The sequence below is a fragment of the Mandrillus leucophaeus genome, unplaced genomic scaffold, assembly GCF_000951045.1.
Source record: "Mandrillus leucophaeus isolate KB7577 unplaced genomic scaffold, Mleu.le_1.0 Scaffold16, whole genome shotgun sequence".
Lineage (NCBI taxonomy): Eukaryota > Metazoa > Chordata > Mammalia > Primates > Cercopithecidae > Mandrillus > Mandrillus leucophaeus.
Window position 1 is genome coordinate 4,547,865 of NW_012101587.1, and position 19,132 is coordinate 4,566,996.

The window sequence follows — 19,132 nt, forward strand, 5'->3', positions numbered from 1 at the left end:
ATCTTTTAAAAAGGCACCTTCTGGCTAGAACTTATTAAAGGCAATGTGCCATTCTACAACTACGTGGGCAAATCAGAATACTAATATCCTTTGTATTAGCGAGCATTATTCTTCATTTCTATGGAAAAGTTGCTTAGGGAAGAGGAATAAAAAGATTCCCAAGTATGAAGTTGAACTGCACAAAACTGCTAATGTCGGATAATATTTTTACCCACAAAAAGCAACATCATATCTAAACAACTTAGTCTAATATCAGAGCATTAATGGTGCTTTCTAGACGCAATGGCATTTGTCCCACACACCTAAGCAAATAGCAAGATGGTGGGTAACAGTTAAATACCTTAAATAGCAGACCCTTTTTCTGCAGTTGTAGCTTTGTGATTCTCTGGAAGGGGCAATTTGGTTCTCTGAAATACTGATGCTCCTACCCCTTCCCCCAGAGGAAGGGAGCGAGGTTCCCAGCAGTACGAGCCAGGGAAGAGCTGAACAGACCAGAAACGGAAGATTCGAATGCTCCTGCTATGCGGCCATTACTCTCTGGTACCATTTTTAAGCAGTGACCCCAAAGGCATTTGGAAGTTACAACATGCATCAGGATGTACTTTGCACATCTTTACTTGAGGTCACTTCCCTTAGCTAAAAGCAGAAATATCAGATAGCTGCTACAGGATCAGGAAATGGGACTAAGCAGATGTGCACAAGATAGATTACTCTTTATGTACCCCAGAGAATTACATTGACAATGTATTAAAACTAAATTATCTTTAAAATGAGTATGATTAATAGCAACCCACAGAGCGAGCCTGGATTTCTATGGAATAAAGAAGTTACAATGGCTTTGTTTGCCTTCTGGTTGGTGTCCAGATACCCTCATGGTAAAATTTTCAACATGTGATAGCAGGACTCCTTAGAGTTAGGAATGATCAATAGGTGAATATGGCTTTTCACAGGACTAGTTCAAGGTCTTTCAACCCATATTAGACGGTGATGGACCAGCTTATGTTGCAATTAACCACGTGATAGTTCTTGTCCTTTGTTCCTGGGAAGAGTGGTAACAGATCATGACATTTTTCCTGGATCTGGGAATAGAGGTTTCAAATGGATACGCATGATACAGACCTGCCAATGTGGAAAGCTTCATATTTATTATCAGCCCCACACTCATAATCTTCCTTTTTTTTTTTTTTTTTTAACCACACGAATAGCTTCTCAAAATGTGAAATTCCAACAAAGTCATGATTCTATTGTTTTATACATCTTTTCTCCAAACATCAAGAGTGATTACAAAGCAACGAACGATACATTTTATTTATTTAAATAGCTAAAAGGCACAGTAAAATGCATCTTCATAGATGGAAAGTGAAAATATTATGTTTTATTTACATAATGGCAAATATTTAAATAACAGAAAGTTGCAAAGTTTTTGGCATCATATGGACATAGACATTATCTGGAACACATTTCTAACTATGCAAAGGAAATCGCTATACTAAGCACAGTAACTTCATGATTATTTATTATTTAGATTTTTAAATATATACACTCTTTTCTACGATGTGTCACATATAAATTAGCAATTTATAATCGCTGAATTTTCCATGTTAAAGAAATACTGACCAAAAAATATGTTTTTGATTATGTTGTTAATTATGGTAACTTCAGTAATAATACTTTGCATTTGTATAGCACTTTGTGTATATATTTTACTAATTTACTAATTTAAAAGTTTATAATTTTAAAGCACTTTTTGTACTTATTATTTTTTCTTCTAATTGACACACTATAGATAGAACAAGAATTACTTCTATATTACAGCTAGTGAATTTAAGGCCTCAAATTGAGTACTTGAGAGAACTTGTATTTAAACACAGATTCTCCAATTTCAAGAGAAATATGTTTTTGTAACTCCTGGTAGGTAATGGAGAATAGTTCGGTGTATTTCTGGAGGCAAAATCATAATCTAGGCTACTTGGATGATGGCATTTTAAAGGGGTTAGTAGATATACATCTTCCATTTTGCTCTGGTCTAGTTGATAGAAGCAGGTGGTCCATCACCAGGCACAGTTTGGCAGTTCAGGTTGCTAGCTAGCCCCCTTTTGCCTCCCAGACATTTCATATTCTATGTGGTCAAAAGTGGAAGAAAAATTTTTATTTTAGGTAATGCATATCATTCATTATTTGGAGCCCACATAAGTAGACTTTTGATTAGTGACTAGTGTGAGAAGCAAGAAAGATAGATTGCAATGTGATAAGCAAGTATTTGCTAAGCCAATGAGTGAATTTTTGTGAAAATACAAACTTCAAATGCCATATTGAAAAGGAAGAATAAAAACCTATTGAAATGTAAAATCAATTTATTTATCAGTCTATATGCCCTCTGAAAAAGTAGATACACAATAAACTGTACTCTATATGACCTTCTTGATTAAGAAATGGCATGTATGCCTTCTGTGAGATGATATAAACAAAGATGAAAAAGACTCAAATAGACATGTCTCCAAAGAAAATACAAAAATGGCCAATAAGTATATGAAAAGGTGCTCAACCTCATTCACCATCAGGGAAATGCAAATCTAAACATTGTGAGATACTGCTTCACACCCATCAGGATGACTATTCTCAAAAAGTCAAGATAACACATGTTGGCAAGGGTGTGGAGAAAAAGAAACTCTCGTATCCTTTTCTTGGGAATGCAGATTGGTACAACCATTATGGAAAACAGTGTAAAAGTTCCTAAATAAATTAAAAAGAGAATTGCCATATGACCCAGCAATCCTTCTTCTGGGTATATGCCCAAAGAAAATGAAATCATTTTTAAATATTTATTTTAAAAGATATTTCCCATATTTATTACAGCATTATTCACAGTAGCCAAGATATGGGAATGACCAAACTGTCCAATGATGGATGAATGGCTAAACAAACTGTGATACAATGGAATATTATTCAGCCCTGAAAAAGGAATGAGCTCTTGCCATTTGCCACAATGAGCCTGCAGGACATTATGCTAAATGAAATGGGTCAAACACAGAAAGAAAAATGTCGTAAGATCTCCACTTACATATAGAATCTAAAAAAATTCAAACATACGGAGATAGAGAACAAAAGAGTGGTTACCAGGGATGGCAGTGGGATGGGGAGATGGAATGGGGAGATGCAGGTCAGAGGTGGCAAAGTAGCAGATGTGTAGAATAAGCAAGCTGGAGACCTAATGTACAATGAGAGGACTGCAGATAAAACAGTGGTGCTGGGTATGGGCTTCATGCTAAATCAGTAGGTTGTAGCTACTCTTACTACAAAAACATTGAAACAATGAGTAATTGTGAAATAATGAATATGTTCATTTGTTTCACTACAGTAACCCTTTTACTATTTACATGTATCCCATAACGTCATGTTTTATTTATTTATTTGTTTATTTAGTACTTAGTATTTTGAGACAGGGTCTCCCTCTGTCACCCAGGCTGGAGTGTAGTGGCAGGATCTCGGCTTACTGCAGCCTCAACTTCCTGGACTCAAGTGATCCTCCTACCTCAACCTTCCAAGTAGCTGAGACTACAAGTGTGCACCACCACTCCTGGCTATTTTTTTTTTCTTTTTTTGGTAGAGACAGGATTTCACCAAGTTTCCCAGGCTAGTCTGAAATTCAAACTCCTGGGCTCAAGCCATTCTCCCACCTCAGCCCCCCAAATTGCTGGGATTTGAGAGGTGTGAACCGCTGCACCCAACTAACATTATGTTTTAGACCTTAAATCTACTGTACACAATAAAATTTATTTTAGAAAATATAAGTAAATAACTAAGGAGATGCACCTATATCCTCTGTGACATATGAACAAAGGTGCACAGGAGGATGAGCTCAGGTGATACAAACAGGAAAATACACACCTGCCCACCAGCCTGGGTATTAACCTGCATTTAATAAAGTAAGTTATAGTAACAGAATTGTTTAAGTGATGGTAAGAATCCGTACTACCACTTAATAGCCACTCCATGGTAATATCTCTTGGGATTCTGAGCTGCACTCAAACCCTGCCAAGCAGCATAATCAGAGCTGCATGAGTCCCAGACAGAGCTCCTTTTCCACAGTCAACCTGCATTCTTTCTTCCAGTTTCCTTCTTCATGGCATTCTTACTTCAATCATGGAATTAACAGTGTGTAGTGACAATTAAGCTCGCTCTTTGGAATTGCCTTCCCCATGGAACCAAAATCATCAATGCTGATACTATTCAGTGAACACTGTATTCATTACACCCCATGTCTATTTGCTGCTGGCCAAATGTTTTGTTAGTTTGTGTCTTCCATGAGTCAGGGAGCTCTGCAAATGCAAGGGTCCAGTCTTCTTTGGCCAGGTGTCCACCATGTGCTGGCCTGGAGCCTGCATTCAATAACTATATTTTTAATATGAATTAACAAATGAATGAAAATTACTTAAACAGGTGAGGATATCTACTTGAATAAAAAATTTTAATCAAGAGAAGAAAACTTAGCAGAATGAAATGTCAATGGCTACTAATTTGAGGGTAGTGATTTGCAAAGAGAAGGGATCAAAGTTATAGTACAACCAAATGAATGGAGTGGGAGAAGTGTCAGCTGGAAGTGCTCTGCAGAAATTCGCCTGGATTATCAAAACTGGTTTGTATTGTGCTTGGAAGACAAATACTAGTGTTTCTCATCAGTGTGGTCCAGGCCACCCTGTCAAGCTTGTGCTTATTTCCTTACTGACTGCAGAAGCTTGAAGAAGCTACAAGAGGAACCACAAAACCCCAAAACTGTATATCCACCATATTCAGCAAAATAGTGCATTCCTAGTACAACACTTAGCCTCTTTCTGAAAGCTGTAACCTGCAAGCAATTTTTTCCCCTAGGAAATGGTCAATGATCAAATATTTCCACCAATATTTGATTGAACAAATTCACTGAGGCTCATTGAAGTGGAATATGGTTTGCATGTGAAAAATTGAAAAGAAAAAGAGGTCATAAGTTTTGAGCAGCAAGTCGAAGAACAGGAAGGGCAAGAGGACTAAACTCAAGAATGAAAGGAAATAAGTTAAATTTTTAAAAACTTGCATGGAAAGAGAAAAGGAAGGAGAAAGTATACAAAATCATCCGGAGTCGGAGTTAGAGATATACTACTGTCATCTCCACCGTTTCTGCGGAAATAGTCCCCATCCCTCCCTCTGCACACTTGCAGTAACAGGCAGCTTGTAGCTGTCAAGGTAGCCTCTCTGTGAGACAGCTCTAACTCACCACAAGAACGTCCTTATAATGAGCAGAAAACTGCTGCACCAAGACTTGCTCTCAGCTCATCAGTTTGAAGCAACACAAATTAAATATCTTAACTTTTCCTGTGAACAGGACACCAACTATTTGGAAAGATGTGTCATGCGCCACCACCGAGCAGTGGGCGCTAAGCCAATTTTCCCATCGGTTCCTTCCTTCGGTCCCCGCAAGAAGTGGCTTCCTTCTCCTCACCCTCGCAGACATAGTGACTCACCATGCAGACAAGGACACCTTCCACAGGGACCCCGGATGGGCTGCACCCTCCAGATGTGGGCTGCACTGTAGGAGTGCATTGGACAAACTGTGGCTGTGCTTGCAGTCATCACTGTAATTCTATTAATGTGGCTTCCATCTGCACTCACTTGAGTGAATATATTATGAGCTAAGACAAGTGAATTGCCGCTAAATTAGTGCAAATTTTTGGAGGGTTTTCCTTTATATCTCAAGGACGTTATGGTGAAGCTCATTCCCGCCTCTGCAGAGAGAGCAAATAATAAGCACTTCCCACCTCATGTCTTTGGAAATCCAGTTCCATCCTCCCTCCCCCTCAAAGCCCCTAAACCCTGAAAACTTTCTCCTATCTCTTCACGGAATCCCCCGATATCATTACTGCGTAATAATCATCAAAAAACAGGTTAAACTTCTGTGAAGTTATAGAAATTTTTATACTGTCTACTTCTCACCACATGATGCCCTGGGTGCCTCTCTGTCCTGAGAAGCCCACCTACCCTGAGGCCCACCTATACCATCTAGGACTCCCTGTCACCCAACTCTCCAAGCAGACCCTGAGGCCAGCCTTATTGCAAACTCTCACGAACCTGTTCCTGCTGATTACCTTAGGTAGTACATGCCCAGTCTGCAAATCAATCTCATCTAACACTAAGTAGTCGTTTAGGTTGTGTTACTGAATGCTTGGGAGAGGAGACCTCTTTTGTGATGTCATCTTAATGAATCAATCAACTTTTTCAAGCAGGCATCAGGTCATTGATTAAACACTCACTAGATGCCAAGCCTCACGTATGTTCCTGATAACATGAAGGTGTGAGTCCAGGAGCCCCGACTTCAAGGCCTGCTTAACTCCACTCTCAAGAAACGCTCCCTCAGAGATTAGTTTTCTTCAGGGTAAAGATTTACAGAGAGTTTTTCATTAAAATTAAATTTCAAAGATAAAAATTATTGAAAAGTGCCTGTTTAAAGTTGGAGTTTGAATCAAATGATTTCTCTGAAGTGAAATAGTTCCAGTATCCTAATTTTTCCCGGCATAATTTTAAAGATTAACGCTCTTTCCCCTCCCCACCACCAAGGAGAACTGATCGTTTACAAAGATTTATATCTATCATATTCAGGAGTAGCTCTTAGTAGGGGTGGGCATTTTTTACATAAGTGTAATTATATGTAAGTGCTATAATTTAATTACCATGATTCCATGCCTATTGATTTCAGATACCCATCTAGAGCCTACAGATATGGTTGTGTGAAGCTGATAGATAGGATCATCTGTCTGAATGCTTATGGACCGTATAAGAAGACAGAAGATATCACTTGTTAAGTAATATCAAGAATTTGGTTCCAGGAGATATTAAGGTAGCTGTATTAAGTTAAGTACCTGATTTGTAGGTGAAGAGGGCAGAATGGGGCCTGGCCACATAATGTTGCCTAGGCAACGTCTAAGGGAAATAACGGCAGAAGAGCAAAGTGTAGATGTACAAGTTAAATATGAGGATGCAAATTGGTGTATACAACCTAAGAGGAACTAAAATGTGCCAGCAACTGCCATTCAAGTAGATGGGGTTGCAGTGGGTAAGAAACTCAAGATTCCGACCTTTCAGTGTGAACATTTCAGTTCTACCCCTGGCTCCTAAAAGCCATGCTCAGAATATGAATGGATAAAATCCCTAGAATTCTCACAGTATCATAGTTTGGAGAAGTTGTCTCTGGATAAACAGAGAAAGAGAACACCCCACAAGAGAAAAGTCTGGATCTGCAACTGTGGACACAACCAGGAAGGCAATAACAGCTGCCCATCTGCCAAGGCAAAGGACTTGAAGTTCACTTCCTGGGGCTGGGAAGATGTTACAGGCTTTGCGGGAGAGGCTTCTTTACAAGCTATTACATGGGATTCATTGCTGGGTTGACTTTTTCTGCCTCTAGGTATAGGGCTTATGTTCCACAGGTGCCAGGATCCTGTCTGACGTCTGCACCACTGTATTCCCAAGGCCAAACTAAAATAAAATAAATCACATATTAACGGCAACATTAATTAGTTATTGAATTTATTTAAAATATCATGTAAAACCTGGAGAACACAGTTGTGGGGGGCAGAGAACCTTTTCAAGAAACATCAACAAATACCTTTAGGTGCTTAAGAATTTAATAAAAATATGAACTCAATAAAAAGAACCCAAAAATAAGTTGATAAAAGGAAAGACATGAAGGAAGGAGCCAACGTGTATACACTAAGGTCAACTTAACTGTTTTCCTTACCGAATAGTAAACAGGATACAGTATAATTTTATATTAACAGTCCACTGAGTACAGACACATTTTATCCACAATCAACAGATGTTGAGTCTTTCAGCTGAGTTATAGCAATAAATTTTTGGTGCATGTTTTGGAAGATGTTCTCAAAAACTGTAACATTTAATTAAACCAGTAAAAAATTTCCTTAAAATTGATTATTTTATTGTTTGATGACTGCCAGTTTTTAATATTCATCTTTATTAATTTTGTCCTGAATTCACACATGAGGCATTCTGGATCAGAGACAGATTTCTGATTGAATGCCTCACAGTAAATAATAAGTGTACCCATCCCTCTTTTTGCCTCTAGCATTTACCACTGAAGAGATATGACATGGAATTCTTCCTGCACAAATGACCGGACACCCACAGATGAGTATGACACTCAGTCTTACATGTTGATGTGGCCAGGCCATAGTATTATTCAATTAGACACTAATATAGGTGTTGCTGGGAGGGTATTTTGTAGATGTGAAGGTATCTACGAACAGTTGACTTTAGGTGAAGAAGATCATCTTCTATAATCTAGGTGAGCCCCATCTGATCAATTGAAAGGCCTTAGGAGCAAAACTTAGGTTTCCCTAAGGAAGAAGAAATTCTGCCTGTGGACTTAGCATCACCTCTGCTTGAGAATTTCCAGCCTGCTGGTCTGCTCTGGAGATTTCCGATGTGCCAAGCCAGTACTCAAAATTGCTTAAGCCGATTTCTTGCAACCTCTCTTTCTTTTAATGCATTATTTTATAAACAGTAGAAGGTATAACTCATGATTTTGAAAATAATTTTATTTAATGAATTGTAAAATCCATACAGGGAATTTAGGATTGTGGTTTGCTTGCACTTTTCTGTACACACACACACAAACACACTTGTTCTATTTCTCTAGTAGAGCTCTAACAAATGCACATTTTGGTACTGACAGTAGAGTGGTGCTGTCACAAATACATAGCAATACCGACATGGCCATGGAATTGGACAATGGGTAGAAGTTTGAAGAATTTTTTTGAGGAGTATATAGCAAAAGTCCAGATTGCCTTGAAGAGGCTGTTGGTAGAAATTTGCTGTTAGAAGCACTTCCGGTGAGGACTTGGGAAGAAACGAGGGCCATATAATTGGAAACTGTCCCCACCTTTGCTTCCCACATCCTGTTCCGTCCACAGTTCTGAAGGTGGACCAGGTCATGTGACTCCTCTGTGACTCGTCTGCTCCTTACCCTCCAGTGGCCCTTGTGTCACTAAGAGGAAAAGCCAAGGTCCCTTTACCGCTTGCCAAGCCTCCAAGAACTGACCACAGAGGGCAGCGACCTTTCTGCCTTCACTTGCTTCTGTTTCTCCGTCACTGCTTAGCTCCAGCCTCGCTGGTCCCTGGCTCTTCCTTGATAATGCCAGTGATGGCAGCAGTGGCCCATCTGTAGTGGCTGCTACCACGATGCCAGCTGCAGCAGGGGAGACACGACTGGGGCTGCACACTCCACCAGCTGGTGGGAGCCAGGAACAGGTGGAAGCCCCTCCCCCATCCAAGTTGGTGGGGCTCCTGCTCGCCCTCCTGGATGTAGCTGCAGTCACCCAGCCGTAGCTGCAGACCTGGGCATCCCTGCGCTCTTGTGGGCCTGGGAAGCTCCCTTCCCCTCACAGGCTCAGAAGTGTCTGCTCCCTTTGCCTGGTCTCTCCCCACTCCTAGCGCCTGCTCTGATTTTGGAGCAAAGTTGTGGCTGAGCCTCAGTGTTGTTGCCACTCTGTCAGGTATGCTTGCAATCACAGCGGCACTGACACACCAGTCCCCTGCTTCCTTGGCCTCCTCCAGACCTTGGGTGCCCACCAGCACAGGAGGGAGGCCAAGTAGTGGCTGAGGGTAACTCAGCATGGGCCTGCAGGTGCCCCTCAGCACAAACAGCCTGGGTGCCATGGATGACATATAGATGGTGGCAAGGGGCAGGTCCCTGGTGAAGGCCCATCTTCAAGTCAAGGATGGCCTGAAGCCTGAGGGCCGGGCTGTCAGTTCTAGGTGGAATCTACAGCCCAGAATGAAAACTTAGGGTGCTTTTCCCAGGCTCATCCATAGCTGGACCAATCAGCATGCACTCCCTCCCTTCTGAAGACTATTAAAACCCCCAGACTCAGCCAGACTCACAGAGAGAACAGGTTGACCTGCCTGCAGATAGGAGCTACCCATTCTAGGTCTCCTCTCCACTGACGGCTGCACTCTTGTCAGGATGACCTGCCTGCGGAAAGGAGCTACCCACTCTAGGTCTCCTATGAGCTGTGCTGTCACTCAATAAAGCACCTCTTTGCCTTGCTCACACTTCAGTTGTCTGTGTACCTCATTCTTCCTGGACATGGGACAAGAACTTGGGACCCACCAAATGGTGGGACTGAAAGAGCTGTTACACAAACAGGGCTGAAACATGCCCCCCAACTCACCATGTTGTGGACAACGAGAAGGAGAGAAGAGTTGTGGCCTTGCAGGGAGCCCAGATCTAGGAGCTCCCTGAGCCAGGGCTGTGACCCTCTCTTTGGGGCTCTGTGGTTCCTGGCATCTCCAAGCTTCCAGGCACCATTGTGTTTCTTTTCCCAGTCCCCAGAGTGGAAACCACTTGCAGTACGCCCAGTCTAGCCACAGCCTTGCAGGGGGCCAGCACCTGTGCTGGCACCTGGAGCTGCCTGCCCTGCAGCAGCTGGAGTACCTGGCTATGCACAGTAGCCAGACCCTGCACTTGCTCATTCATGCACTCCTTGCTGCTCTGCACCTGGGTCACCCTTGGCAGACATGAGATCTGGACTGGTAGCAAGAGCCAAGCACAGCCTGCTAGGCCAAGTGGGCGGAACGAGCTCAGCAGCCCAAGCAAAACTTTCACAAAGGCACCACTAGCCACAGGGGCTTCCTGCTGGGAAGGCGACACCCTAAGGATCATGCGACACCAGGAATGCTTCTTCCCTGAGGCTTGCCCTGGTGTTTCCTCCACCTGGAATGCCCCCCTCACAGAGGGCTGCAGAGCCAAGCCCTGCTCCAGCCTCTGCTCTGTCATCAACTTCCCAGTGAGTCCTCCTTGACCTTCTCATCGTGCCTCACTACACTTCTGACTCCCTGACCTGCTGCTCATTTCCACGTGAACGTCACCTTCTAATTAATACACTATATAAGCCTATTTGTTTACTGTGGTCATCATTTATAGTCTGTCTGTCTGTCTTCCCAACTGAAATTTTAGCTCCATGAGAGCAGGATTTGTGTCTAAACAGTGCCTTGTGGGCACACAAAAAATATTAGTAAGTAAATCTAAGAAGAAAATGGCTTAATTTTTCTCAAAAGTCAAGATTCATATCAGAAAGCAGAAAAGTTTATCTTTTCTGTTAGCTACTGATTATCCTAAGGGGACCAGTTTATACTACTTTTCAAAAGGCAATAGAGTGAGATGTAACAAAATGTAAAATGTGCTTACCTTTGATTCTGCAACTTCTAGGACTTTACTTGGAAGCAATAATTGCTTAAGTCTAGAAACATGTTTACATAGGAATGGTGATTGCAGTGCTGTTTTTGACAGCAAAGAAGTGGGAGTAAAATTAGTCATTAGAATACTAGTTCTATAAGTTATAGTAGAGGGACACAATGGAACGTTAGAAAACAATTATAAATATGATGCTTGAAACCAAAGAACAATGGAAGTGGTGGTAAGAGGTGAATAAGTGCTTATATATATGTACCTATAAGCAAGATTTCTTTAGAGATTAGATGTCAGAAAAATTAGAAACGACAAATGACCCCAAGTTTTTTTGTTGTTTGTTTTGTTTTTTGTTGTTGTGTGTGCGTGTGTGTGTGGTTTTTTTTTTTTTTTTTTTTTAGATGAAGTTTTACTCTGTTGCCCAGGTTGGAGTGCAGTGGTGGGATCTCAGCTCACTGCAAACCTCTGCCTCCTGGGTTCAAGGGATCCTCCTGCCTCAGCATCCCAAGTAGCTGGGATTACAGGCACATGCCACCAGGCCTGGCTAGTTTTTGTGTTTTTGGTAGAGACAGGGTTCCACCATGTTGGCCAGGCTGGTCTCGAACTCCTGACCTCAAGTGATCCAGCTGCCTCAGCCTCCCAAAGTGTTGGGATTACAGGCGTGAGCTACCGCATCTGGCCGACTCCAAGATTTTTAATGGGTAACTGGTAGGTAAGTGTTTGACATCAGAAGAGAAGAATATCACCAGAGGATATTTCCAGTTGGGAAGATCATAATTTTAATTTGGACAGGTTAAATTTAAATATTATGGGACATCTCTTTTATGGATAAAATTTTGTGTCCCAAAAGATGTGTCAAAGTCCTAGTGTCTCATACCTGTTAATGAGAGCTTATTTAAAAATTTGACCTTACAGAAATAAGCCAGTTGAGATGAGGTTATTAGGATGGGCTTTAATCTAGTATGAGTGGTGCACTTATAAGTAGAGGTGAAGACACACAAGCAGAGGGAGACAGGGGAGGGCCACGCAATGATGGAGACAGAGACTGGAGTGACAGAAGCAGAGACGGGAGTGACGGAGGCAGGGATGGGAGTGATAGAGGCAGAGATGAGAGTGACAGAGGCAGAGATGGGAGTGATGGAGGCAGAGACAAGAGTGATGGAGATAGAGATGGGAGTGATAGAGGCAGAGACGGAGTGACAGAGGCAGAGACGGGAGTAACAGAGGCAGAGACAGGATTGATGTGCCTGTAACCAGGTATTTCTAGCAATACGGAAGCCACAATGCAGATGGACCACAACCCTGCTGACACCTTGATTTCAGACCTCTTCTCTGCAGAACAATGAGATAATAGATTTCTGTTGTTCTCAGCCACCAACTTTGTGGTAATTGGTTACGATAGCCCTAGTAATCTAGTCCAGTGAAGAACAAGAATACAGGACTATTCCTGCTTGTAAGGGGAAAGGAGGTAACTGGCCCATCCTTTCTGAGAGGCCTCCTGTTCACTGCTGTGCTTCAGTGTGTTAAAAAAACAAAAAACAAAACAAAAAAAACTCTCCATGAAGCAGCAGACCTGTGTGTCTTGGGTTGTATGATCCAGAGATGTCTCCAACGTCCTACACTTTATTTAGCTCTGGTGACCCTCAGGCAGTGTTGGCCACTTGAAGACACTGGAGAAGTCTGATTACCTTTTTGAATCAGAGAAATTAACTAGAAAATGACTTCAGGTTAGATTTTCGTGGGATGTAAAGAGTGTCAGGGGGCTGGCACTTTTTCAAGAACACTGGGAACTACAGGCAAGATTGAATTCTCCAAAATTACAAATGACTAATATTGGAAATAAAAACAAGACTAAGTAAGTTTTACGTGATTGAAATTATGCAAAGTATATTTTCTGGTCACAATTGAGTTGAACCAGAAATCAATAACAAAAAGATATGTGAAAAAAATCTTAAGGGTTTGCAAATTAAATAATACATGTCAGGATACATTATGGTTCAAAGAAGAAATCATGAAGTAAACTATCAAATACTTTAAATAAATTGAATAAAAGTCAGTGTTCCAAAATATGTGGATGCAATGAGATTGGTGCTCTGAGGAAAATTTGCAGTATTCAGTTCTTACATTTTAAAAGAAGAAACATCTCAAGTCAATTATCTAAGTTTCCACATTAAAAAAGTCAAAAAAGAGCAAATTAGTCATTTTGTAGGGAAATAAAGATAAGAACAGAAATAAATAAATCGACACTGCCAAGGTAAAAATCAGTGAACTTTAAGTTAGGTCAATACAAAATATCCAGGGGACAACAGCAAATGACCTGAAATATTGGTAATTGGCATCCCAGAAGAAAAAGAGAGAGAACAGGGTAAGATAAATATTTGAAGAAAAAATGGCCAAGAATTTTCTAGAATTAACACAGACACTGAACCATAGTTCCAGAAGTTTAGATAACACCAAGCAGAATAAATTCCCCCAAGAGGTCACAGCAAAACAAAATAAAACATATATGTTCCCTGGCATGCGCACGCACATGCACACAGACAAATATTACGTAAGTATATTATACTCAAATTGTTTAAAGTCAAATCAAACAAGGAAATCTTGAAAGCAACCAGAGTATAAAGAAACACTACACACTGAGGAACAAAGCTGAAACCAGCTGACTCCTCATCAGGAACTGTACTAGATAGAAGACAATGAGTGGACACGTTTAGAGTGCAGAAAGAAGGAGACAAAATAAAAATAAAAATAAAATAAAAATCCTATTTCCAGTGAAACTATCTTTCAAAAATAAATACTTCTCCCAGAAAAGTAAAATTCAAGAAATTCACTGCCAGCAGACTCTGTCAACAAACGATGTCAAAGAAAGTTTTTTTTTAAAGTCGAAGGACTATGATTTCAGACTAAAAGTTAGGGCAACAAAAAGAACAGTACTGGGAATGGAGTAAACAAAGGGTGCACACACATTTCTTTTTACTCATCATTAATTACTATACAAGATGATTACTGTGTAAAGCAAAAATCGTAGTACAGGTTGAGAATCCCTAATTAGAAAACTTAAAAGCCAAATGCTCCAAAATGTGAAACTTTCTGAGTACCAACATGCCTCTCAAATAAAGTGCTCATTGGAGTATTTTGGATTTCAGATGTTCAGATGAGGGATGCTAACCTGGTAAACATAATGCAAATATTCCAAAATTTGAAAAAATCCCAAATCCAAAATTATTATGGCCACATGCGTTTCAAAGTAAGAATACTCCACCTGTAATACAGTATGTTTACAGCTAACGTGAGGGTAAAATATGACAGTAACAGCACAAAGATGGTGGGAAAGCATGGGAAATATACTGCTGTAAGGTTGGAAAGTGGTTTAATATTACTTGAAAGTGGACTCTAATTAGTTAATTATTGCCTACTTTAAAAAATAGGAGATGAAATTAAGTCAATATAGAAGATAGAAAAAAATCCTAAAAACTGTTTAACCCAAAGAAGGAACGCAAATTAAAAATAAAGAAACAAAGAATGATCAAATAATTAGAAAGCAACTGGCAAGAGGATGTTAGCTTTTACTCTCATCAATCATGTTCAATGTGAATTATCTACGTTGCTCCAGAAAAAAATGGCGTACACTTGTGCGTTTCTGTATCTCTGAACTAAAAAATCATATACACTCTGGAAACAATGCCAGAGACAACCAAAGGAGAGCTCTTAAAGGTGAAGTGCAAAAGACAGTTTGGTTAGGGACCCAGGGACTGGAGGAACAATGTAGGATCAGGGCATCTTAGAACTTTCCCATCCAACAGAAGAAGGGACCCCAGCCCAGCTTTTCCCAACCGCAGCTTAGCAATAGAAGGTCACTCAGACAGGGTCCTCCTTCTTCCAGATCAAATAGAAGTCTTTAAGAGAATGAAACAACAAACTACAGATTGGTAGAAAACAGTATATCCCTCAAAGGATCTGTATGTAGAATCTATAAAGAACTCTCAAAACTCAACAGTCCAAAAACCTCACAAATAATCTAGTTAGAAAATGGGCAAAACATGTGAAGAGACATTTACTGAAGAGGGTACACAGATGGCAAATAAGCACATAAAAAGACGTTTATCATTAACCATTAGGGAAATGCAAATTAAAGCTACAGTGGCTATCACTGCACACCTATCAAAATGGATAAAATAATAGTGACATTACCAAATGTTGGCAAGGATGCAGAAAAACTGCATAGCAGGAGGGTATGTAAAGTGATACAGTCACTGTAAAAAAATAGTTCAGCAGTTTCTCATAAAACATGACATTAATATACAACTCAGAAATTGCACTCTGATGCATGTCTTACAGAAAAATAAAAACTTATGTTCACACAAAAACCCATACATGAATGTTCATTTCTTACAGAAAAATAAAAACTTATGTTCACACAAAAACCCATACATAAATGTTCATTGCAGCTTTAGTACTAGCTCAAAACTGGCAACGATCCAGATGCCCTTCAATGGGTGAATGGGTAGACCCTGGGTACATGCATACCATGGAGCGCCATGCAGAAGTGAAATGGACCAGGCTACTGACACACGTGGCAACTTAGATAAATCCCAAAGGATTTATGCTCAGCGAGAAAAGAAGCCAGTCTCCAAAGGTTGCATACTATATGATTTCATTTATGTGATTTTCTTGAAATGATGATACCCCGGAGGTGGAGAACTGATTGGTGGTTGCCAGAGGTTGGGGATAAAGTGGGAAGAAAAGAGAAATGTGGATATAGTTATAAAAGGGCAACATGAGGGATCCTTGCAGATATGGAAAATGTCAGGGTCTGGACTGTGGTGATGGTACATATAGAAACTATACCTAATAAAAGGGCCTAGAACTAAACATTCAGAGAGAGACGATTACAATTAAAATTAGAGGAATCTTAATAAGATTAGTGGATTGTATCACTGTCAATATTAATACTCTGTTTCTGAAGTTGCACTATAGTTTTGCATGATGTTTCTGTTGGGGTAAACTGGGTAAAAAGTACAAGGACCTCTCTCTATTATTTAATATTATTATCTTTAATAATACTATTTAATATTCCTTACTAATAATATGATTAATATTTCTTACATAAATGCATGTGATTCTACAATGGTCTTAAAATAAAACAAGAAATTTGAAAAGTGTAAATGGTCCAATCACAACGCCTTTAAAAAACAGAGATTATCAATTTGCCTAAAAGCAAAATAAGCCCCAACTATACTATGTACATTTAAACCACTTCAAGTACAAAGACACTGGTCAGATTTTGCAGTAATATTTTTATTGCCTGTAAGTTGCAGAAATCCTGAGGCTTAGATTAGAGTTGGTTTCCTTTGGAAATTTGTATTTGCTTCTTTTGGAAATCAATCAACACTAACAATCGAGGTTCACATTAAACCTCCTTCGGGGTTCCTGATTAAGGAAATGGGAGTTCCAGGTTTATCTCACTCCCCACCACCCCTACCATTTCACTGTGGACTTAGCAAATAGTTTCCTAGCAATTGATACAGTTACAGACATCTGTCTTTACAGTAATCCTTGGTTTTATATTTATCCAGTTCTCAGTTTTCACTGGTTTGTTTGAGGTTTGTGTTTGTTTGCTTTTGGAGATTTCCCTTAACTTTCCATTGAGCTCAACAAAGGATTAAAAAACAAGTCTGTGGTCTTTTACCCTGGGATATAGTTATAGTATAGCAGAAAGAGACTTCAGATTATCCAGCCAACTATGATTTCATAAGCGGAAGGACACATATCCACATACAAAGAACCAAAGCACCTGCTTGAAATTTGCTCACTAATTCTACCTGACTTTTCCAAAAGAAAAAAAATTACATTATTTTTTAATTCCAATAAACGTGTTGTGATAGTTTATATGTATATGTTAGTTTAGGTCGATATTGGAAATATGATGGAAACCCCACAATTTTATGACCTAAAATAATTTTTCATCATTAACATCATCACCACAACCAATATCATCATTGTTAGTTTCAAACGTTTATGGAAATCCTTTGAGATACGTTTATACAGAAGTAGATTATATGACTTACAGATTTGAAAAGGTTATAATCTGCACGGTGAGTCACTATATACAAATAACGAGGTGAAGAAGTGGAGGTGGGGAAGGGAGCTCTGAATGGAGAGTCAAGAGACTTGGCTATGGTTTCAAACGTGTTGGAAACGAACCACGGGATATAATAACGTCGTTTCATCCCTTTGTACCCCTGTTCCCTCTTGTATGAAATAAAGATGTTCACATGAATCATGTTAAGAGGTCTTCTAGCTGGGGTTTGTATCTGCATTTAGTAGCACCTTATGTTCACAGGGTACCTTACAGTCTACAACGTGCTTTTATTCATTTGTCAAATATATAAGTATCTACAGTGTTATCAAGTAGTTACTATTTGTTATTTTCCTCCCTTGGAGAAAACTACAAATGTCAATAAGGCAAGTCTTTGTCTTTGAGACACTTAACTACCAAATAGGGAAAGCACATATGGAATAAACTGCAACGAAACCTAACCGTGTCATGATGGAGTTCAGTCCAGCAGGGGAGGCATAGAGAGGAAGGTGAACCTGGAGGAGTCATGGAAACGTGTTTTGAGGAGGTGACCTTTTAGCTGAAGGTCAACCGATTCCCATGTTCAATATATGTGAACATGTTCAGTTCACATGTTCACATTCAATATAATTCTATGCTTCAATTTAAAAAAAAAGAAAAGAAAAGAAGTTAGAGCTCAGAAGAGTTAAAGAAGATGGCCGTGGACGTGCAGACCCTACACTGAAGACGGGAGCACCAATGGGCTTGTGTCTTGAATTCGGGACCTCTGTCTGATTTTCCTACTTTATTACCATTGCTGATGTTCTGTAGTTCTGTGGTTTCATGAGTAATTCTGTAAGTCACATAAGCTGAGAACCAATCCACAGCATGGCAATAAGGCAATAAGGTTATGAAGGCTAAGAAGGGCTCAGGGAAGAAAAACGAGTGTCCTTAAGGACCTGCCTGGCAGGAGAGGTAAAGCAGGAGGAGAGGCAGGTTGGGAAACCCTGGGAAGAGGCGGAACGGGGAGCCCAGCAGGCCAACACAGCAGGTGCCAGGTGAAGGATCAGGCACCTCCCACATCTTGGTCCTGAACAGGAAGAGCCTCCTGGAATCCGGGAAAGCCGTTCATTTGGAAAATAGCTTAATAAAAATATTCTGTCCAGAATCTCTAAAGTGAAACGCCGGGTTCAATAGCCGATTCCAAATTGCTCTTCAGCCTTGGAAAGTGTGCAGTGTCGGTGCTTTGACAATCGATGCGGATTTTCTACTGCAATAGGCAGAAACTTTTTAAAGTGGAGGCGCTTTCCCTCTTCCATCCACCTCCATCATCCCCCTGCCATATTTTCATGTGAGTTTTCCGAGCAGGTTTCAGAAGGCAGAAATCATGGTTTTATTTTTTAAATTGCGTTCAGCCCTCCTGAGTACAGCGACGTGATAAAGCTGAGATAGAACAGGCCCCATTGATGGGTTTTTGTCCCTCGTGCAGCGGGAAATGGCTGGAAAGAAGGAGCGCCGTTGGAGACAGAGGCATTCACGTTTTTGAGGCAATAAAGTGTAACAAAAACCGGAAATGGACATTCGTAATAAAACCAGAGGGAATCCCAGCCATTTGGTCTTTTTCTTCTCTTAGGAAATAACTGTAGTTCTCGGTTGTTTTTGGAGGATGTGTGTTTTTCCACCTCCTCCAATGTGATGTGCTCGTGGCGGCCGCAGAGCTTTACCACGTGAAGCATATGGATATTTCAAGAAATGACCCACATCGGTATTATATTTATTACCTCGTAATGTGGCTACTGAAGTTCTGAGGTTTACACTCTCAGAGATCACTGGCAAGA